The sequence below is a fragment of the Heterodontus francisci genome, chromosome 15 (genome assembly GCF_036365525.1).
Source record: "Heterodontus francisci isolate sHetFra1 chromosome 15, sHetFra1.hap1, whole genome shotgun sequence".
In the NCBI taxonomy this organism is placed as follows: domain Eukaryota; kingdom Metazoa; phylum Chordata; class Chondrichthyes; order Heterodontiformes; family Heterodontidae; genus Heterodontus; species Heterodontus francisci.
Window position 1 is genome coordinate 45394166 of NC_090385.1, and position 19124 is coordinate 45413289.

At 42.4% G+C, this 19124-nt stretch overlaps 1 protein-coding gene across 2 annotated transcripts in view; it reads right to left on the minus strand.

Moving 5' to 3' along the window:
• gdpd2 (glycerophosphodiester phosphodiesterase domain containing 2) overlaps positions 1-19124 on the minus strand; it is a 224312-nt gene that overhangs the window by 147609 nt on the left and 57579 nt on the right. For both annotated transcript variants that reach the window (XM_068047952.1, XM_068047953.1), the window contains one exon: positions 15023-15149. The gene's annotated coding sequence lies outside the window, so the exon portion shown is untranslated. The remainder of the gene's footprint in view (positions 1-15022; positions 15150-19124) is intronic.

The window sequence follows — 19124 nt, forward strand, 5'->3', positions numbered from 1 at the left end:
CATGCTGAGCTGAAGACTTTTCCCATTTGGTGGTAATGGTGGTCACTGCAGTTCACATCAGTTTATTTTGGAATACCTTTTACATTTCCTGAAGGAAGACTTTATTTTGATTATGTACAATAAAAAGAGAGTTGCATTGAATAGCAACGGATCATATCTCTCATGTACAGTGAATTACTTTGAAGCAGATTATGTGGACTACAGAAATGAAATGAATGACCAGTTTATCTGTTTTTGTCATGGTACTTGAAGGATAAATGGTCAGCAGGACAACTCTGCTGTTCTGAACACCTAGATGGGATTCTGTTTAAACTTGCACTCCTTCAGTTCTGTACTGAAGTTTATGTGCTTTTATTCTAAAGTGGGTTTGATTCCCACTTCTACAATCTAAGTTCCATATCAAAGATCACAGAATCACAGAATAATACAGTGCAGGGAGACCCTTTGGCCCATCAAGTCTGCACCGATGCATTAAAGACACCTGACCTGTCTACCTAATCCCATTTGCCAGCACTTGGCCCATAGCCTTGAATGTTATGACGTGCCAAGTGCTCATCCAAGTACTTTTTAAAGGATGTGAGGCAACCTGCCTCTACCACCCTCCCAGGCAGTGAATTCCAGACTGTCACCACCCTCTGGGTAAAAATGTTCTTCCTCAAATCCCCCTTAAACCTCCCGCCCCTCGCCTTAAACTTGTGTCCCCTAGTAACTGACCCTTCAACTAAGGGGAACAGCTGCTCCCTATCCACCCTGTCCATGCCCCTCATAATCTTGTACACCTTGATCAGGTCACCCCTCAGTCTCCTCTGCTCCAACGATAACAACCCAAGCCTATCCAACCTCTCTTCATAGCTTAAATGTTCCATCCCAGGCACCATCCTGGTGAATCGCCTCTGCACCCTCTCCAGTGCAATCACATCCTTCCTAAAATGTGGTGATCAGAATTGCACACAGTACTCCAGCTGTGGTCTTACCAAAGCTCTATACAACTCCAACATGACCTCCCTGCTTTTGTAATCTATGCCTCGATTGATAAAGGCAAGTATCCCCTATGCCTTTTTCACCACCCTATTAACCTACCCTTCTGCCCTCAGAGATCTATGGACAAACACGCCAAGGTCCCTTTGTTCCTCGGAACTTCCCAGTGTCAGGCCATTCATTGAATACTTCCGTGTCACATTACTCCTTCCAAAGTGTATAACCTCACACTTTTCAGGGTTAAAATCCATCTGCCACTTTTCTGCCCATTTGACCATCCCGTCTATATCTTCCTGTAACCCAAGACACTCAACCTCACTGTTAACCACTCGGCCAATCTTTGTGTCATCCGCGAACTTACTGATCCTACCCCCCACATAGTTATCTATGTTGTTTATATAAATGACAAACAATAGGGGACCCAGCACAGATCCTTGTGGTATGACACTGGACACTGGCTTCCAGTCACTAAAACAGCCGTCTGTCATCACTCTCTGTCTCCTACAGCTAAGCCAATTTTGAATCCACCTTATCAAGTTACCCTGTATCCCATGTGCATTTGATTTCTTGATAAGTCTCCCATGTGGGACCTTGCCAAAGGCTTTGCTGAAATCCATGTAAACTACATCAACTGCACTACCCTCATCGACACACCTGGTCACATGCTCAAAAAATTCAATCAAATTTGTTAGGCATGACCTCCCTCTGACAAAGCCATGCTGACTATTCCTAATCAAATTTTGCCTCTCCAAGTGGAGTTAGATTCTCTCCTTCAGAATTTTCTCCAATAGTTTCCCTACCACTGATGTGAGACTCACTGGTCTATAGTTCCCTGGCTTATCTCTACAACCTTTCTTAAATAGTGGGACCACATTAGCTGTTCTCCAGTCCTCTGGCACCTCCCCAGTGGCCAGAGAGGAACTAAAAATTTGGGTCAGAGCCCCTGCAATCTCCACCCTCGCCTCCCACGGCATCCTGGGACACAAATCGTCCGGACCTGGAGGTTTGTCCACTTTTAAGCCTGCCAAAACCTCCAATACCTTGTCACTCCCTATGACAATTTGCTCAAGAGCCTCACAGTCTCTCTCTCTGAGTTCCATATCTACTTCTTCATTCTCTTGGGTGAAGACAGATGTGAAGATAGTGGCGCCTTTCTGAATATATCCAAAAGCACCATTTTGTTTTACACTGAACGTCTCTCTACGAAAATGATGATTGATCTATCATGGGTTTAGGGATACTCCAGATGATTCTGTTTGTGAGGATGAAAGTCTGAATTAAATGTGGAGATCACTGATTTGGAATGGGAGATTATCATTCATGCAACCACTAGGATTTCATCAAATCATTTTTATGAGAAGATTGAGGATTTTTTTGTATCATTAGTTTTGTCTTGAGATCTTGATGTGTTGGCCATTGCTGGTATCAATTAACTTCATTCCCAGACAACTTTTTTGCATATTGAAAATACTGGTGCCTTGGATTTCAATTTGGGCCATTCCATTGACCTTTCGTTTGAAACACATTGTTGTATCCTTGCCTTGTGGCACCTTGTTGGGTTAACTGGCTTTACAATCAGAGATGATTAAGGACAGACTGTAATGATGCCGTGGTAAAATTACCTGAAAGAGCACCAAGCATTGTAGGATACAAATGGAAATCTGTAAAAAGTAAACTTAAAACAAATATGAAGAAAAAATAATTAAAGAATAATAAATATTTGGAACAATCTAATAAGCAATATAATAGAGCCAAAAACACAGGTCATATGCAAAATACAACTAAATGTCTTGATGGGAGAGTTAAAGGGTGCAAAATTCATATCCATAGCTAGAAGGGTGCTTGCGCAAGTGTTCCTTGCTTGTGCAATCATCCCCTGCTTGCGCCAGAAGCAAATGAACTGGTGCTATCCTGATGCTACACAGACCAACCAACTGATAGATGCCCATTGTCTTAATTTGGATGACACATACAATGATTTTGTAAGTCACGCACTAAAGATGAAGCATTCAACTGTAAGAGTGGCCCAGCCCTAACATTATTTAAAGGGCTAGGTACCCAACTTTCAGGTGAGGTGAATTTGAAGAACTTTGCCTATTGTAAGGTTGCTGGAAGTAATCTGGAGTGTTTTTGGAGTCGGTTTCTGAGAGCTTGTGCTTATAGTCAGGGAGGGCAGAGGAATACCTGACCTAGATATGGGAACTTTGGTGGCAGTGCCTCTTTGTCTACAACATGACCAAGAAATAGAGCAGAGACTGCAGAGAGAGGTAGCTCTTGTGAAGAGAGAGGACGAGGAGGTACAAGGAGGTATCAGCTACTCAGAGTTCAAAATTTCATAATTAATTCTGATTAATCATGAGTAATGAGCCTTAACAGTTTGATTGCCATGTTAGATAAGTATTGTTTTACCATCACAACTATTACCTCAACAGATCACTTCCATTCTCTGTGACCCTCTCTTTTGTAGTATACTAAATCTCCTGATTAGAAGTCTGTCTCAAAAGACTCGGTCTTTTACAATGCTTCAGTGCTCTCAGAATTTTCTCAGAGATTTCAGCCTTGATGAAAGCTTGTCTCTCCGCTTATAAAGCATTTAAATGTACAGAAAAAAATGAACTAATTGAACATATAACCTTCTAGTACAGGATTATTGCAAAGAACAGAAGGCAATTTGGGATTTCACTCATAAACGAATTGACAGGGACTATACCCTCCAACCACCTGGATTGATTCTTTGCATGAACTGCCCATGCCAGTGTAGTTGTCAATCTGCAGTTTGGTCGATCAGCTAAAACTTTATGCAGCATTTCATCAATCATCACATGATTCCTTTCACAAAATCCATGGCTGAAAGGATTTTCAGCGATGGTATGCATCACTATGATATTCATATTTTCGACAGCACCTTCCAAACCGGTGACCTCTACCACCAAGAAGGACAAGGGCAGCAGATGCATGGGAACATCACCACCTGCAAGTTCCCCTCCAAGCCACACACCATCCTGTTTTGGAACTATATTGCCATTCCTTCACTGTCGCTGGGTCAAAATCCTGGAACTCCCTTCCTAACCGCACTGTGGGTGTACCTATCCAACATGGACTGCAGCGGTTCAAGAAGGCAGCTCACCACCACCTTCTCAAGGGCAATTAGAGATGGGCAATAAATGCTGGCCTAGCCAGCAATGCCCACATCCCCCGAATGAATAAAATAAATTCACACATGTCTCTGAACTCGTCATTGGCAAATTCTCCTCCATTATCAGTCAGAAACTTCGCTGGTGTCCCAAGTTTGGTCCCTGACCATTTCTCCGTGATTTTGTCCATAATAACCCTTTTGTTCTTACTATATATTATTGTAGAAATACTAAAGCTGGTCACTAAGTCTACAAAATGCAGAATTAAAATATTTTTGACTTTGTCCCATACCTTTGATCCATAGCAATCATCTGGTTAATGTCACACATCAATGGAAGGCTTACAATAGGATGTGGCAGTGTCCTCTGATACTTTTTACAGATTTCATAATTCTCACTAATCTCTTTTGTTAGCTGCCTATACTCTTCATCAACCACGCCATCATTCTTTAGCAGGATTTTTAATCTTTGAAAAGTAGGGTGAGCAAATTGTCTGTGTAATTTTAAGACAATTTGCTATTTTTCTCTCACTGATTCTTATCACCCGATGCCATTAATACTTCTCCAACATTCTGATGAGTAACATCAGGTTTTGTTAAAGGGATACAATAATGTTCTGACTAGGTAAACTGCAGATCAACTCCAAAATCATTGCCTTATCATGCTCCATGCCAAGTTTCATTTGGGCCTTTTTCATAGAAGGTTTATTCAACAGCATAGGTACCTCACTAGAGACTACATCAGTACTTATAAAGCAGCTTACTCCAGCTTTTTTTTACATAGAAATAAAACTTTCTTTGGTGACCTCAATGTATTGTCATCACCAAACCTAAAACAAATATTACTTTTATATTCCTTAACCTTGCATTGATCCTCACTATTTATTGAATCAAGATAACATTTTAACCAATCTGCCCCACATAATGTTGAAGTACCAGTACCGTCTAGTACTGCACAGTTAAAGGAATCGACGGCTAACACATTCATCACAGGACTATCACTCCTTGTGACCAGTATAATTTGTTCGGACTCATCAATAGCTTCATCCTCTTTCTCAAACTCTCTTTGTCATCTGTCATTTCGAGGACCTTGCCTCTTTGCTTTGGGCAGTTTTCTACGTAATACTTTGAATCACCCCTGAAGCACCTATTAACTGTTCCTGGGCATTCCTGGGATTCATTCATCCATTATTTTCATTCTAATTTTGTCTTTTGCTGTAACGGCCTGATACGCTAAAGACGTATTCATCCTCACTCCGCCAGGCTTTAATCCTTCTGTTGTATTGACGCCTGCGTATCTGGGTCATGATGACATCTGGTAATCATTAAGTCTTCCATTCTTTGTGTCACCACAAATATTTCAACTGTTGCATGAAGGCTGAAGGAAATAACTATTTCCCCAGAAATTTTTTTAAGGCAGCAGACATCTGATCTCATAGGGTCTCTTTCTCTGTAAACTGGACACCAGTTAGAATGAGTTGCCTGTCCATATGAGACACCTTAGCACAGTCCAGTGATTTAATTGCTTGCACTGATCCAGGGATTCCCAGATTGAATTTTGTCAATCTTTTATACAATCTGTTAAAGTCCATGATATATTCTTTAATAGGATGTTCATCTGTTTTCCAAAGTCTGTCAAATTCTGACCATGCCTCATATGCATGTAACAGATTGTCTTTCCTGTAGATTACATCTAAGAACTCTAATAGAAGGTTCAAACCCTCATCATTATCCAACTGACAGGCATCCAGTTCAGAAAATACTTTACTTCTGATTTTACATCTTGTCGGTGTAGTATAATATAATATAGGATTGTTACTGGGCAGAGTACGTAAATAGACTGTGAGCATCATCACAGGAAGTGATGTAATAGAATCTGTACAGAACTCGTGTAGAGTGCAAGTGGAAGCCTTAGCTGCAAAACATGTGTAAATAAACTCCTGTTACTTTAACCGTCAGACTCTTCGATATTCTGTACTAAGCCTTAATAGTTATCTGAATATTATATGGTGGCAGTGGTAAACTGAAGAAAAGATGGAAAAATCATTGTCCTTACTGGAAAACCTCAAAAAAGTAGCAGGACAGAATCAAGCCAAGGCGTGGCCAAAATGGGTCTAGAGGTTTGCAAGGTATCATACTGCACGAGTCTCTTGCAGAAGCCAGACAAGGAGCAGGTCAATACACTATTTGCATTATACACTATGTATGCGTGGGGGAGTGTACAGTCGACATCCTCATTACTCAAGGCATAGATGAAGAGAAGGCTACATATGAAGAAGTCATTAAGGCACCCAAGACTTACTTTAATGGAAGGAAAAATGTAATTGCTGAGCATGCCAAATTTAATAAGCATACCCCGCAGAAAGGGGAGAGCATTGATTCATTTATTAATGATTTATATAAACTCATTGAGGATTGCAAATACGGCAGCTTACGGGAAGAGCTGATTAGAGACAGGATTGTGGTCGTTGTAGTAGACAATGCCCTTTCGGATCATCTACAGCCGAGGGATGATCTCACATTAACGAAAGCGATTCAGTCGCGCGGGCAGGCAGAGATTAGAACGTTTAACCGATTCGTTGTTCGAGGGGACAGGGAAAGTCCGATCTCGAGAGTAGTAGACTCCACTGAAAACGTAAAGAAAATGAAAGGGAAAATGGCGGTCAAAGACAGGAAATGTGGGAAGAGCATCTAGAGGCAGCAGCAACTAATTGCAGTAGGTATGGCTGAGTGAGGCCCCGGCAAGAAAACTGCCCAGCCAGAGTAGTGTAGTTAAAACAGAAAGTACTGGAAATACTCAGCAGGTCTGGCAGCATCTGTGGAGAAAGAAGCACAGTTAACATTTCAGGTCAGTGACTTTTCATCAGAACTGAACTATTCTGATGAAAGGTCACAGACCTGAAATGTTAACTCTGCTTCTCTCTCCACAGATGCTGCCAGACCTGCTGAATATTTCCAGTACTTTCTGTTTTTATTTCAGATTTCCAGCATCCACAGTATTTTGCTTTTATTTCAGAGAAGCAGGGTGTTTCTTATGCAAAATGAGGGGACACTTTCAGTCACTGTGTCACAGTAAAAAACAGTGCTGGAAAAAAATTAAATGGAAATCCAGAGTAAATAAAAAAGTTAATGGAGTACAGGATGTACAAAGTGTTGAAATACCTTTTTTAGGGGAAATGCAAGGAACAAGTGAGAATTGCTGGACGGCAGAAATTCTCATGGAAGGTAACAAGACTAATTTTCAACTGGACACTGGAGCAGCAGTTTCAGTACTATCAGACACAGAACCATGGCTGAAAAAGAAATGTTTCAAACCAAGAGGTAAAAAATTATATGGGCCGGGGGGCATCAAGTTAAAGGTAACAGGAGAGTTGAAAACAATATTGAGTTACCGGGGAAAAGAAATTCCTGTGACCTATTTGGAATCAAAAATCTAAATTGTTCACTCCTAAGCAGAAAGTCTTGCATAAACTGACAACTAATATGTAGAGTAGAAGAGCTCAAATGTACAGAAAAGCAGCCTAGAGATTTTAGAGCTGAATTTCCAAAATTATTTAGAGGACTGGGGAAGTTAAAAACAGCATACCACATCACACTGAGAAAAGCTGCAGAGCCAGTGTGTTTGTACACACCTTGGAAAGGTCCACATCCACTAACAGAGAAAGGTAAAAACAAAATAAAATTAATGACAAAACAAGGCGTCATTTCACCTGGAACAAAACCTACAGGATGGTGCTCAGGTATGGTTCCAGTGAAGAAACCTAATGAATCCATTCGAACTTGTGTTGACCTCACACAACTGAATAAGGCAGTGCCATCAGTACAAAGAACAAAGAACAGTACAGCACAGGAACAGGCCATTCGGCCCTCCAAGCCTGCGCCGATCTTGATGCCTGCCTAAACTAAAACCTTCTGCACTTCCGGGGTCCGTATCCCTCTATTCCCATCCTATTCATGTATTTGTCAAGATGCCTGTTAAACGTCTCTATGGTACCTGCTTCCACCACCTCCCCCGGCAACAAGTTCCAGGCACTCACCACCCTCTGTGTAAAGAACTTGCCTCGCACATCCCCTCTAAACTTTGCCCCCCCCCCCACCTTAAACCTATGTCCCCTAGTAACAGACTCTTCCAACCTGGGAAAAAGCTTCTGACTATCCACTCTGTCCATGCCGCTTATAACTTTGTAAACCTCTATCATGTCGCCCCTCTACCTCCGTCGTTCCAGTGAAAACAATCCGAGTTTATCCAACCTCTCCTCATAGCTAATGCCCTCCAGACCAGGCAACATCCTAGTAAACCTCTTTTGTACCCTCTCCAAAGCCTCCACGTCCTTCTGGTAGTGTGGCGACCAGAATTGCACTCAATATTCTAAGTGTGGCCTAACTAAGGTTCTGTACAGCTGCAGCATGACTTGCCAATTTTCATACTCTATGCCCCGACCGATGAAGGCAAGCATGCCGTATGCCTTCTTGACTAACTTATCCACCCGCGTTGCCACTTTCAGTGACCTGTGGACCTGTATGCCCAGATCTCTCTGCCTGTCAATACTCCTAAGGGTTCTGCCATTTACTGTATACTTCCCACCTGCATTAGACCTTCCAAAATGCATTACCTCACATTTGTCGGGATTAAACCCCATCTGCCATTTCTCCGCCCAAGTTTCCAACCGATCGATATCCTGCTGTATCCTCTGACAATCCTCATCACTGTCTGCAACTCCACCAACCTTTGTGTCGTCCGCAAACTTACTAATCAGACCAGCTACATTTTCCTCCAAATCATTTATATATACTACAAACAGCAAAGGCCCCAGCACTGATCCCTGCGGAACACCACTAGTCACATCCCTCCATTCAGAAAAGCACGCTTCCACTGCTACCCTCTGTCTTCGATGACCGAGCCAGTTCTGTATCCATCTTGCCAGCTCACCTCTGATCTGGTGTGACTTCACCTTTTGTATCAGTCTGACATGAGGGACCTTGTCAAAGCCTTTACTGAAGTCCATATAGATAACATCCACTGCCCTTCCTTCATCAATCATCTTTGTCACTTCCTCAAAAAACTCAATCAAATTAGTGAGACATGACCTCCCCTTCACAACACCATGCTGCCTCTTGCTAATAAGTCCATTTGTTTCCAAATGGGAGTAAATCCTGTCCCGAAGAATCCTCTCTAATAATTTCCCTACCACTGACGTAAGGCTCACTGGCCTATAATTTCCTGGATTATCCTTGCTACCCTTCTTAAACAAAGGAACAACATTGGCTATTCTCCAGTCCTCTGGGATCTCACCTGTAGCCAATGAGGAAGCAAAGATTTCTGTCAAGGCCCCAGCAACTTCTTCCCTTGCCTCCCTCAGCATTCTGGGGTAGATCCCATCAGGCCCTGGGGACTTATCTACCTTAATGCTTTGCAAGACACCCAACACCTCCTCCTTTTTGATAATGAGATGACCCAGACTATCTACACTCCCTTCCCTAGGCTCATCATCCACCAAGTCCCTCTCCTTGGTGAATACTGATGCAAAGTACTCATTTAGTACCTCGCCCATTTCCTCTGGCTCCACACATAGATTCCCTTCTCTGTCCTTGAGTGGGCCAACCCTTTCCCTGGTTACCCTCTTGCTCTTTATATACGTATAAAAAGCCTTGGGATTTTCCTTAATCCTGTTTTCCAATGACTTCTCATAACCCCTTGTTGCCCTCCTGACTCCTTGCTTAAGTTCCTTCCTACTGTCTTTATATTCCTCAAGGGATTCGTCTGTTCCTAGCCTTCCAGCCCTTACGAACGCTTCCTTTTTCTTTTTGACGAGGCTCACAATATCCCGCATTATCCAAGGTTCCCGAAACTTGCCAAACTTATCCTTCTTCCTCACAGGAACATGCTGGTCCTGGATTCTAATCAACTGACGTTTGAAAGACTCCCACATGTCAGATGTTGATTTACCCTCAAACAGCCGCCCCCAATTTAAATTCTTCAGTTCCTGCCTAATATTGTTATAATTAGCCTTCCCCCAATTTAGCACCTTCACCCAAGGACTACTCTTATCCTTATAAGACAAGAGTTTGGCAAAGCCAGGGAAAAGCACAATTTTCACCAAATTGGACACTAACAGTGGATTTTGGCAAGTACCATGGATGAGGAATCTAAGCTCTTATCAACATTTATAACATCATTTTGTTTTAACAGATTACCATTCAGAATTCTGTCAGCACTGGAAATCTTTCAAAGCACGATGTTGAGAATCCTGGAAGGATTAGAAGGGATCATCTGCCACATGGATGACGTATTAATCCATGGAGCCAATCAGAAGGAACACATTCAAGAGTGAGTGCAGTAATACGGACATTGGAAGAAGCAGGTCTCACATTGAACAAGAAATGTGCTTTTTCACAGCCAATGGTAAGATTTCTTGGACATGTAATTGATTGGTCCAGTATTGGAGCAGATCCATAAAAGACAAAAGTGATAAAGGGCTTCCCAGAGCCTAAAAACATTACAGAGCTTCAAAGGCTTATGGGAATGGTGAATCAAATAGGCAAATTTCTACCGAATTTAGCCATGATCAACGAGCCATTACGACAGTTATTGGAAAACGACAATGTTTGGTGTTGGAAAGAAGCCTAACCAGAATCCTCTGAGAAAATCGAGAACATGCTAGGATCATAAGAAGTGTTAGCTACCCACCATCGTAGCACCATCAAGGGGATTTGGAGTGGTCCTATTTCAAGTGCAGAGAGATGAGAGATGCAGACCTGTATGTTTTGATTCTTGGTCGTTAACAGAAATGAAGCAGTGATAGGCAGTCATGGAAAGGGAAGTGTTGGCAGCAACTTGGGCATGTGAAACATTTTCAGATAATGCCTTAGGATTTCAATTCAAAACTGAAACAGATTATAAACTGTTGGTTACTCTATTAAATACAAAGGAACTTGCGAAATTACCTCCAAGAGTATAGAGGTTTAGAATAAGACTGATGAGATTTGATGAGAAAACTGAATATGTTCCAGGGAAACAGCAGATCACAGCAGACATTTTATCATGTATTTCATCAGCAGGACCTGAAGAAGAAGATATTTTGTTTCCTGAAGAAGTGTAAGTTTTTGCTTTGACGATGACAACAACATCACCTGCTACAGCTCAGAAACTGAGTGAGATCAGGGATGTGGAGAAAACAGACCAAGTATGTGCAGTAATCAGGGAATATTTCTTGAATATGTGTACATGTGTACATGTCACATAACCCTGTTCTAAGGCAGTATTACAAACAGAGGTGTCATCTACGCATTGCTGATGAGTTGTTGGCCTACAATGAGAGATGAGATGTTAGTTATTAGTTCTTAGAGATCTTGGAGAGATTATACCAAGGACATTTGGGAATAACAAAGTGTAGAGCCAGGGCAAGACATTCAGTATTGTGGCCTGGTATATCGAAAGAAATTGAAGAGAATGATATCACTTGTGCTATCAATCATCATGAGATGAAAGAACTACTTCAGAATGGGTCGCTCCCATGCACATTGTTAATGGGAAGAAGGTTGAGGACCCAACTTCCTACACTCCCAACCCTATATTTTCTGGAATAAAAGCAAAATACTGCGGATGCTGGAAATCTGAAATAAAAACAGAAAGTGCTGGAAATACTCAGCAGGTCTAACAGCATCTGTGCAGAGAGAAGTAGAGTTAACATTTCAGGTCTGTGACCTTTCATCAGAACTGGCAAATGTTAGAAATGTAATAGGTTTTAAGCCAGTGAAGTGGGAGTTGGGGGGTAGAGAACAAAAAGGAAGGGGTGTAATAGGGCAGAGGGCAGGAGAGACTAAATGACAAAGATGTCATGGGACAAAGGCAAAGGGAGTGCTAATGGTGTGGTGAAAGTCAAAGATAATTGAGCAGAAATGACAGAAATGAGCTGTTCAATATTCTGTCATTAACACTCTCTCTGGGAATCTGGGAATGAGAGTTCACGCTGCCTGAGTACCTCAATATCCAGGGCAGTCTGTGGATCAGCGCAAGATGAGTTAAAACAGCTTTCTGCTGAGCATTCAGAGATGACAAAGGCACACCCAGCCCAGCCAACCAAGCAAAGTCTTCCTTACTAACATCTGGAGACTTGTGCCAAAATTGGGAGAGCTGTCCCACAGACAAGTCAAGCAACTGTCTGACATTGGCATAGTCACATAATCATACTTTTCAGCTAGTGCCCTAGGTTCATTCATCTCCATCCCTGGATATGTCCTGTCCCACTAGCAGGACAGACCTACCAAAAGTGGTGGCACAGCTGAATACAGTTGGGAGGGAGTGGCACCGGACGTTCTCAACATTGATTCTGGACCTCATGAAATCTCATGGCAATAGGTCAAATATGGCCAAGGAAACCTCTGGCCGATTACCCCCTACTGCCCACCCTCAGCTGATGAATGAGGACTCCTCCATGCTGAACACCACTTGGAAGATGCACTGAGGGAAGCAAGGGCACAGAATGCACTCTATGTGGGGGAATTCAATTTCCATCACCAAGGGTGGCTAGGTAGCACCACTATTGCCCAGGCTGGCCGTCCTGAAGGACATAGCTGCCGGACTGGGCATTTGGAAGGTGGTGAGAGAACCAACATGAGGGGAAAACCTACTTGACCTCGTCCTCACCAATCTACCTGTCGTGGGTTCATCTGATCATGACAGATAGGATGGTAGCAGTGACCCGCGCACAGAGTTTGTGAAGACAAAGTCCTGTCTTCATACTGAGAATACCTGTTATTGTGTTGTTTGGAACTACAACCGTGCCAAATGGGCATCCATGTGGGTCATTAGCAGCAGAACATTTGTATTTCACCACAATCTGTAACCTCATGGCCTGGCATATCCCTCACTCTACCACTACCTTCAAGCCAGGGGACCAGCCCTGGTTCAATGAAAAGTGTGGAAGAGCATGCCAGGAGCAGCACCAAGCGTACCTGAAAATGAGGTGCCAATCTGTTAAATCTGCAAAAGAAGACTACACATATATTAAAAAGTGGAAGCCACATGCTAGAGACAAAGCTAAGCAATTCCATACCCGACGGATCAGATCAAAGTTCTGCAGTCCTGCTGCATCCAGTCATGAATGGTGGTGGATAATTAAACAACTAATGGAGGAGGAAGCTCCTGGATGATCCCGATCTTCTTGAGTGTTGTTGGAGCTGCACTCATTCAGGCAAGCGGAGATCATTCCACTTTGTGACTCTAGCCAATGGAGAGTTTTCCACCTGTTTCATATTGACTTCAATTTTACTCAGGTTCCTTGAGGCCACTCTTGGCCAAATTCTGCCTTGATATCAAAGACAGTCATTCTCACCTCACCTCTGGAATTCAGCTCATTTTTCATGTTTGGACTAAGACGGTAATAAGGTCTGGAGGCAAGTGGTCCTGGCAGTACCCGAACTGAACGTCGGTGAGCAGGTTATTAGTGAGTAAGTACTGTCTCCGATACCTTCCAATACTTTGCTGATTGAGTATAGACTGAAGGGATGGTAATTGGCCAGAATGGACTTGTCCTGCTTTTTGTGGACAAGACATACCTGGGTAATTTTTCACTTTGTAGATGCCAGTGTCGTACTAGAACAGCTTGGCTAGAGGCACAACTAGTTCTGGAGCACAAGTCTTAAGCACTTCAGCTGGGATGTTGCTGAGGCTCATAGTCTGCATGGAGTGAATCGAATTGGCTGAAGACTGGCTTTAATGATGGTAGAGACCTCAGAAGGAGGCCGAGATGGATCATCCACTCTGCACTTCTGGTCAAAGATGATTGAAAATGCTTCAGCCTTGTATTTAACACTCATTTTCTGGGCTCTGCAAGAAAAGGGGCAACACGGAGATCTCAGTGTCGGTTTCCCCTGAAGTCGAGACCCCCACCGCCAGCATAAAATTCTCCATATGTCTGGAGGACCTCCTGTGTCCCACTATGGAGAGCAGACATCTCTCCTTTCCACCTCTCTCCCCAAGGCCTCAAGTACATTGTCTGAAAACCTTGGTGTACATTCTCTTGCATGTTAAGCTGTTGCTCTAAGTATCACAGCTCTGATTCAGTTTTGCAAAAAGCTCCACCATTTGCTGCAGTCACAATGCACCACCTCTTTAAGAGGTGCAGGCTGCCTTTAAGTAGCACCAGACATGATATCAGGCATATGCAGCCAATGAACAGTGTGAGTAGCACTATCTACATGCAGAAATCATTTAAAAGAGCCAGCAGCATATATTTACAGTGCTGTCTGCAACACAGTGAATGGGTGTGGATCCCTGGACTTGTTTTCAGATCTTTTCCATGTTCTCCCCCCATGTTTTCTAGGAGTTGTTGAATGGCAACCTCTTATATATCATACAAACAGTTACTAAAACCTATTACTATTTATTGGCTAGTGCTGGTGAAAGCTCACACCCACAATGCTGTTTGTTGGATTTTGCTGTGCACAAGTTGGCTGCTGTGTTTCCTACAGTGACTACACTTCAAAAGTACTTCATTGTGTCACACTGACGAGAAGTGCAGCAACGAAAATATAGAACCAAACTGAAGAATTATAAAAATTAGAACAATTGTAAAAAGACTGGTACATTTGCTTTCAACAAAATGGAGGACAGGTCACCTGACCCATACCACCATCTGCACTAAAATACATATCTACGTCTACTGGAACTAAAACCAATTAACCTCATCTACATGGAAATGAGTCAGCTTATCACACATGGATGTGAGCTATGTATAAAATGAACTAAACAAAGACAGTCCTAGACTCTATGTCTCCAGCTACCCTTCATCACAATAGAGTTTGAACAACCCTCAAATTATCAAAATGGGGCCATCAAAAGCTATTATATAGCCCATTAGGAACTGAAACCTAATGTCACATAGTCTAAACTAACACTCATGAGTTCACCTTTAAAGGTAATCGTATTTCAAGAACAGAAGAGTCTTTCCCAGTTCACAGCATCAGTCATCAACATCAGGTCTGGTCTCCAACCATACGGTTAACATCGAAAGCCATCTTGAATTCCAGCATAAGGCTGTGAAAGAGAGAGGGAAAGATCAGTTCCAGCTAACATTTGACTCCGGCTGAAACAAGTTGAAAGCCAACTGCAGCAGAGAAAAGACAGTGTCTTTGAAACAACACCTCCACCAGTGAAAACTGAACTAAGAAAATCGGCACCATCTGCAAACTGAAGCGCTAGAAGTCTTCAGCAACCCAGCAAATACAAGACAACCAGCAAAAGGCCTGCAACTTTAAAACTCACCTTCTGAGAGCACCCACAGATATCTCCTGTAACAACAGACTTTTACACCTTGAACTCTTAACACCTCTTACCCTGTACCTTCTATCTCTTCTTGAGTGTGCTTGTGAGAATGAATGCGTGCATGGGTGATGTTGCAAACATTTCGGATGATGAATATTGTTCAATAAATATTTAATCTTCTGTTTTAAATTTATGAGAAAACCTGTCATTATTTGTTTATTTGGCCAACAAAACACAAGGGCTGAAACAATAATTTAAAATAACACTGTCAGTGTCAGTTCAGAGGTGAACAGTGGAAACCATCTATGCCATCACCCACCTGGCCAAACAATTGGTTATAAAGCACTTTGGGATGTCCAATGCAAGTCTTTCTTTCTTTTAAATCCTGTTTATTTCCAACTTTCCCTATTTTTATTATTTAAATTTCCTGTTTTACTTTCTAGAAAAAGTTACTGGGAACTGTCTAATTTTATGTTTTTAACTGACAAGTACCATTTTTGAGAAAGGGCTTCCACCAGAAAAGCTAGCTTATCTTTTTCTCTTACAAGTGCTGACTGTCCTGCTATTTCCAGTTTCTACTCAACACTGGCATTGGCACTTTGACTGTAAAGATATCTTGGGCTGAATCATCTATGCCCGCCGCCGGTGAAAAAAAAAACGTCGGCCTGTGCTTCGACTGCGGCAATCTTCCATGCGGCAGCTCATTTAAATAGCAGGGGTGGGCTACCTTCCCCCCCCCCCCCCAATCACATGGAGAGGGCTGGCTGTCGATCAGTGGAAATGGCGTCAGCTCCCTGTGTGCAGGCGCAAACGCCATTTTTAAAGGGCTGTCAGCCCTACCAGGAAATTTAAATATTTAAAGATAAAGAAAATAAAAATAAATAAAGACATTACTTCCGCCCCTCTCCCACACCCCCAATAACAGGTAAATTAATTATTTGCCCTCTCCCTCCCGAAAACACTTACCTTGTCCGTCTGACCTCCCCCCCACCCCCTCCAAATTGCATTATCAACCCTTACCACCATCCCCTATACCCATGATGTTACTTTGACCCCATTCACCCACTTCCTGCATTGATAAGCTTACCTCCTCCCCTCTCTCCACCAATGTGACACCTCATTTCCCCTGGCAGGGATCCGAAGGCGCAGGAGTACCAGCCACTGGGCCAAAGATCGCAGCAGGATATGAGGCGGCGGCGTAAGTATCATGTATGCATTCATTTTAATTAATTTAAGTATTGAAATAGGGGTCCCATCGCCGAGCGGGCATCGCTGGCAATATCAAGCCGGGCCCTCCTGGCGCGGGGTGCGTGGCGGCCCTCTCCCGGAGGCATCTTCAGGCCCTGCCGCCACGGACCCCAATGCCTGGGGGAGAAATAAATCCAGCCCTTTTAGGTGGGACTTCACAAAGGTACGAAAGTGGGAGATTTTTTTCTCCTGTTCTTGTGGTCAAGGCTAAGGTTGCATCCTTGCACTGACAATACTTTTTATTCTTATGACAGGCCAAGTAGCAGAAAGTCAAGCAGCTGGAAAAGTTATTAAAAATACAGATATGGCATTCTAGAATTTCTAACTGTAATCCTAACGAAGGAGACTCAAGATGATAAAATCTAGAGCTGAAAACTACTTCACATAAAAGAACCGGAAGGTACTGAAATAACTTCACGTTTTTTTAACATTCAGAATGGCTTTCCTTGGTGGTTTAATTAGCAATGGCACTACACAGTTTGGAATTGAGACAGTGAGACAAAGAAAGTCACAGGTTCCATAAGCCAAGTTAGCTGATTTGAACTGGAGTAACAGAAGGCAAATTACAATCGGCCTTTTGAAATTGGGTTATGAAACTAAAAAAAACAACCAGGGTTCCTGCTCCTGATTACTATCCAGAGATGATTTATTTGTGAGTGTATTGAGGGGTTCAGCTGTCAATGTCATATCTTTCACAGTTGAATAGCCTGCGACACTCACTGTCTGGGTTTATATGTGTAGCTGCTGGGCATTATCCATAAAGTTGCAGTCTAGCAAGAGTCAGCACCTTCAGGAAAGAATGAGAAAATAGTAGGAATGGGAATAACAGTCAAAATAAAATGGAATTGATATAGTGGTGACAAAAGCAGAGCTTTGCCATGCTTTAAACTGTAAAATTGTCTCTATCAGCTGTTTTGTTTGCCTTTGTCAGGAGAAAGACAATATACTAACTGCCCATAAGTACATTTACAAAGGAGGACATCTAACCCAGTTTGTTCCCTCAGTGAAAATGTTCGCCCATATCTATTAATTAAGTGACATGAAAAGGTTCCTAATGTCTATAAAGCATTAAATGCATACAGAACTTACAGATGCCTGTCAGGCATATTTGGGTTGCTATTGGAATCAAGCTATTTGGGGGGAGATGGTGGTGTAGTGGTAATGCCACTGAACTAGTAATCCAGAGGCCCACGCCAATGCCCTGGGGATATGAGTTCAAATCTTGCCATACCAGCTGGTGGAATTTAAATTCAATTAATGAATAAGTTTAATTAATTAAAAAAAACTGGAATTGAAAGCTAGTCTCAGTAATAGTGTCATGAAACTATCATCAAGTGTCATAAAAACCCATCTGGTTCACTAGTGTCCTTTAGGGAAAGCAATCTGCCATCCTTACCTAGTCTGGTCTACATGTGACTCCAGGCCCAGGGCAATGTGGTTGACTCTTAATTGCCCTCTGAAATGGTCTAGCAAGCTACTCAGTTGTCAAGGGCAATTAGGGATGGGCAAAAAATGCTGGTCTTGCCAGCAATGCTCACATCCCATGAAAGAATTAAAAAAAATACAAGCCAGACATCAAAAGAAAATGATACCAACATACTGCCAAGGGCCTGCTGTTTATCTTCTTGGATTATAAAATTGATAACATGTTTGCATGTCTAGAGGGGAAAGGTGATTTTTACTTGGGATATTCTTCAAAGAAACCAGGCTCCATTTCAAAGAAGTGAACAAGGATATCTGGACAGCAGACTAAGGATTTTAGCTTGCAGATCTCAGTTTGTCTGCCTGTATCTACATTGTGGCTGTCAGGGGGCCACCATGAAGCTAAAGCACCCAGGCCCAGAGCCAACTTTCCAATTGATTCAAATTCAGCTCATTCCTCTTGAGAAACTTAACTGTCCTCCCGTTATTCAGCCATACAAACTTTTCCTTTTTTTGGTGAACACTACCAGCATAATTGAAGTTAATCCTGCTGTTCATTTCTGATAAAACTGCACTGACAGGCAACAAACCAGAGGCCAAAATTATATTCATCAGAGACTCAATTAAAAGAATCTGAAGCTGGTGTGCATTATATGGCCAACTTGAACAAAATTAATTCAAGTATATAACCATGTTCATCTTATTTAAATAAGTTGAGTGAGAGATACCTGGACATCAGTGCTTGCTCACAATAGAAGGCAGGAAGATATAAAAACTAGGAACAATCACAAAGGAAAGCTAAATTGCTGTCACCCAATAATTAAACTGTGTACCAACCTGCCGCTTTGCATATCCTCTAGCTGAGATTAGCAACATCTAATGCCAAGTTTCCATAGACATCTGTTATCCAGGCACCCTTTTAGTATTAGGCAAGAAAATGTGGAAAGCGTCATTACAACACTCTGCACTAGACAGGAACATCTGATCTCTTGGGACAGGAGGAAAACCAGATGAAAACACATAGTTTTTGGGTGGGTGGTGGGCATGGAATCTGGGAAATTCCTCCCTAACCACCTT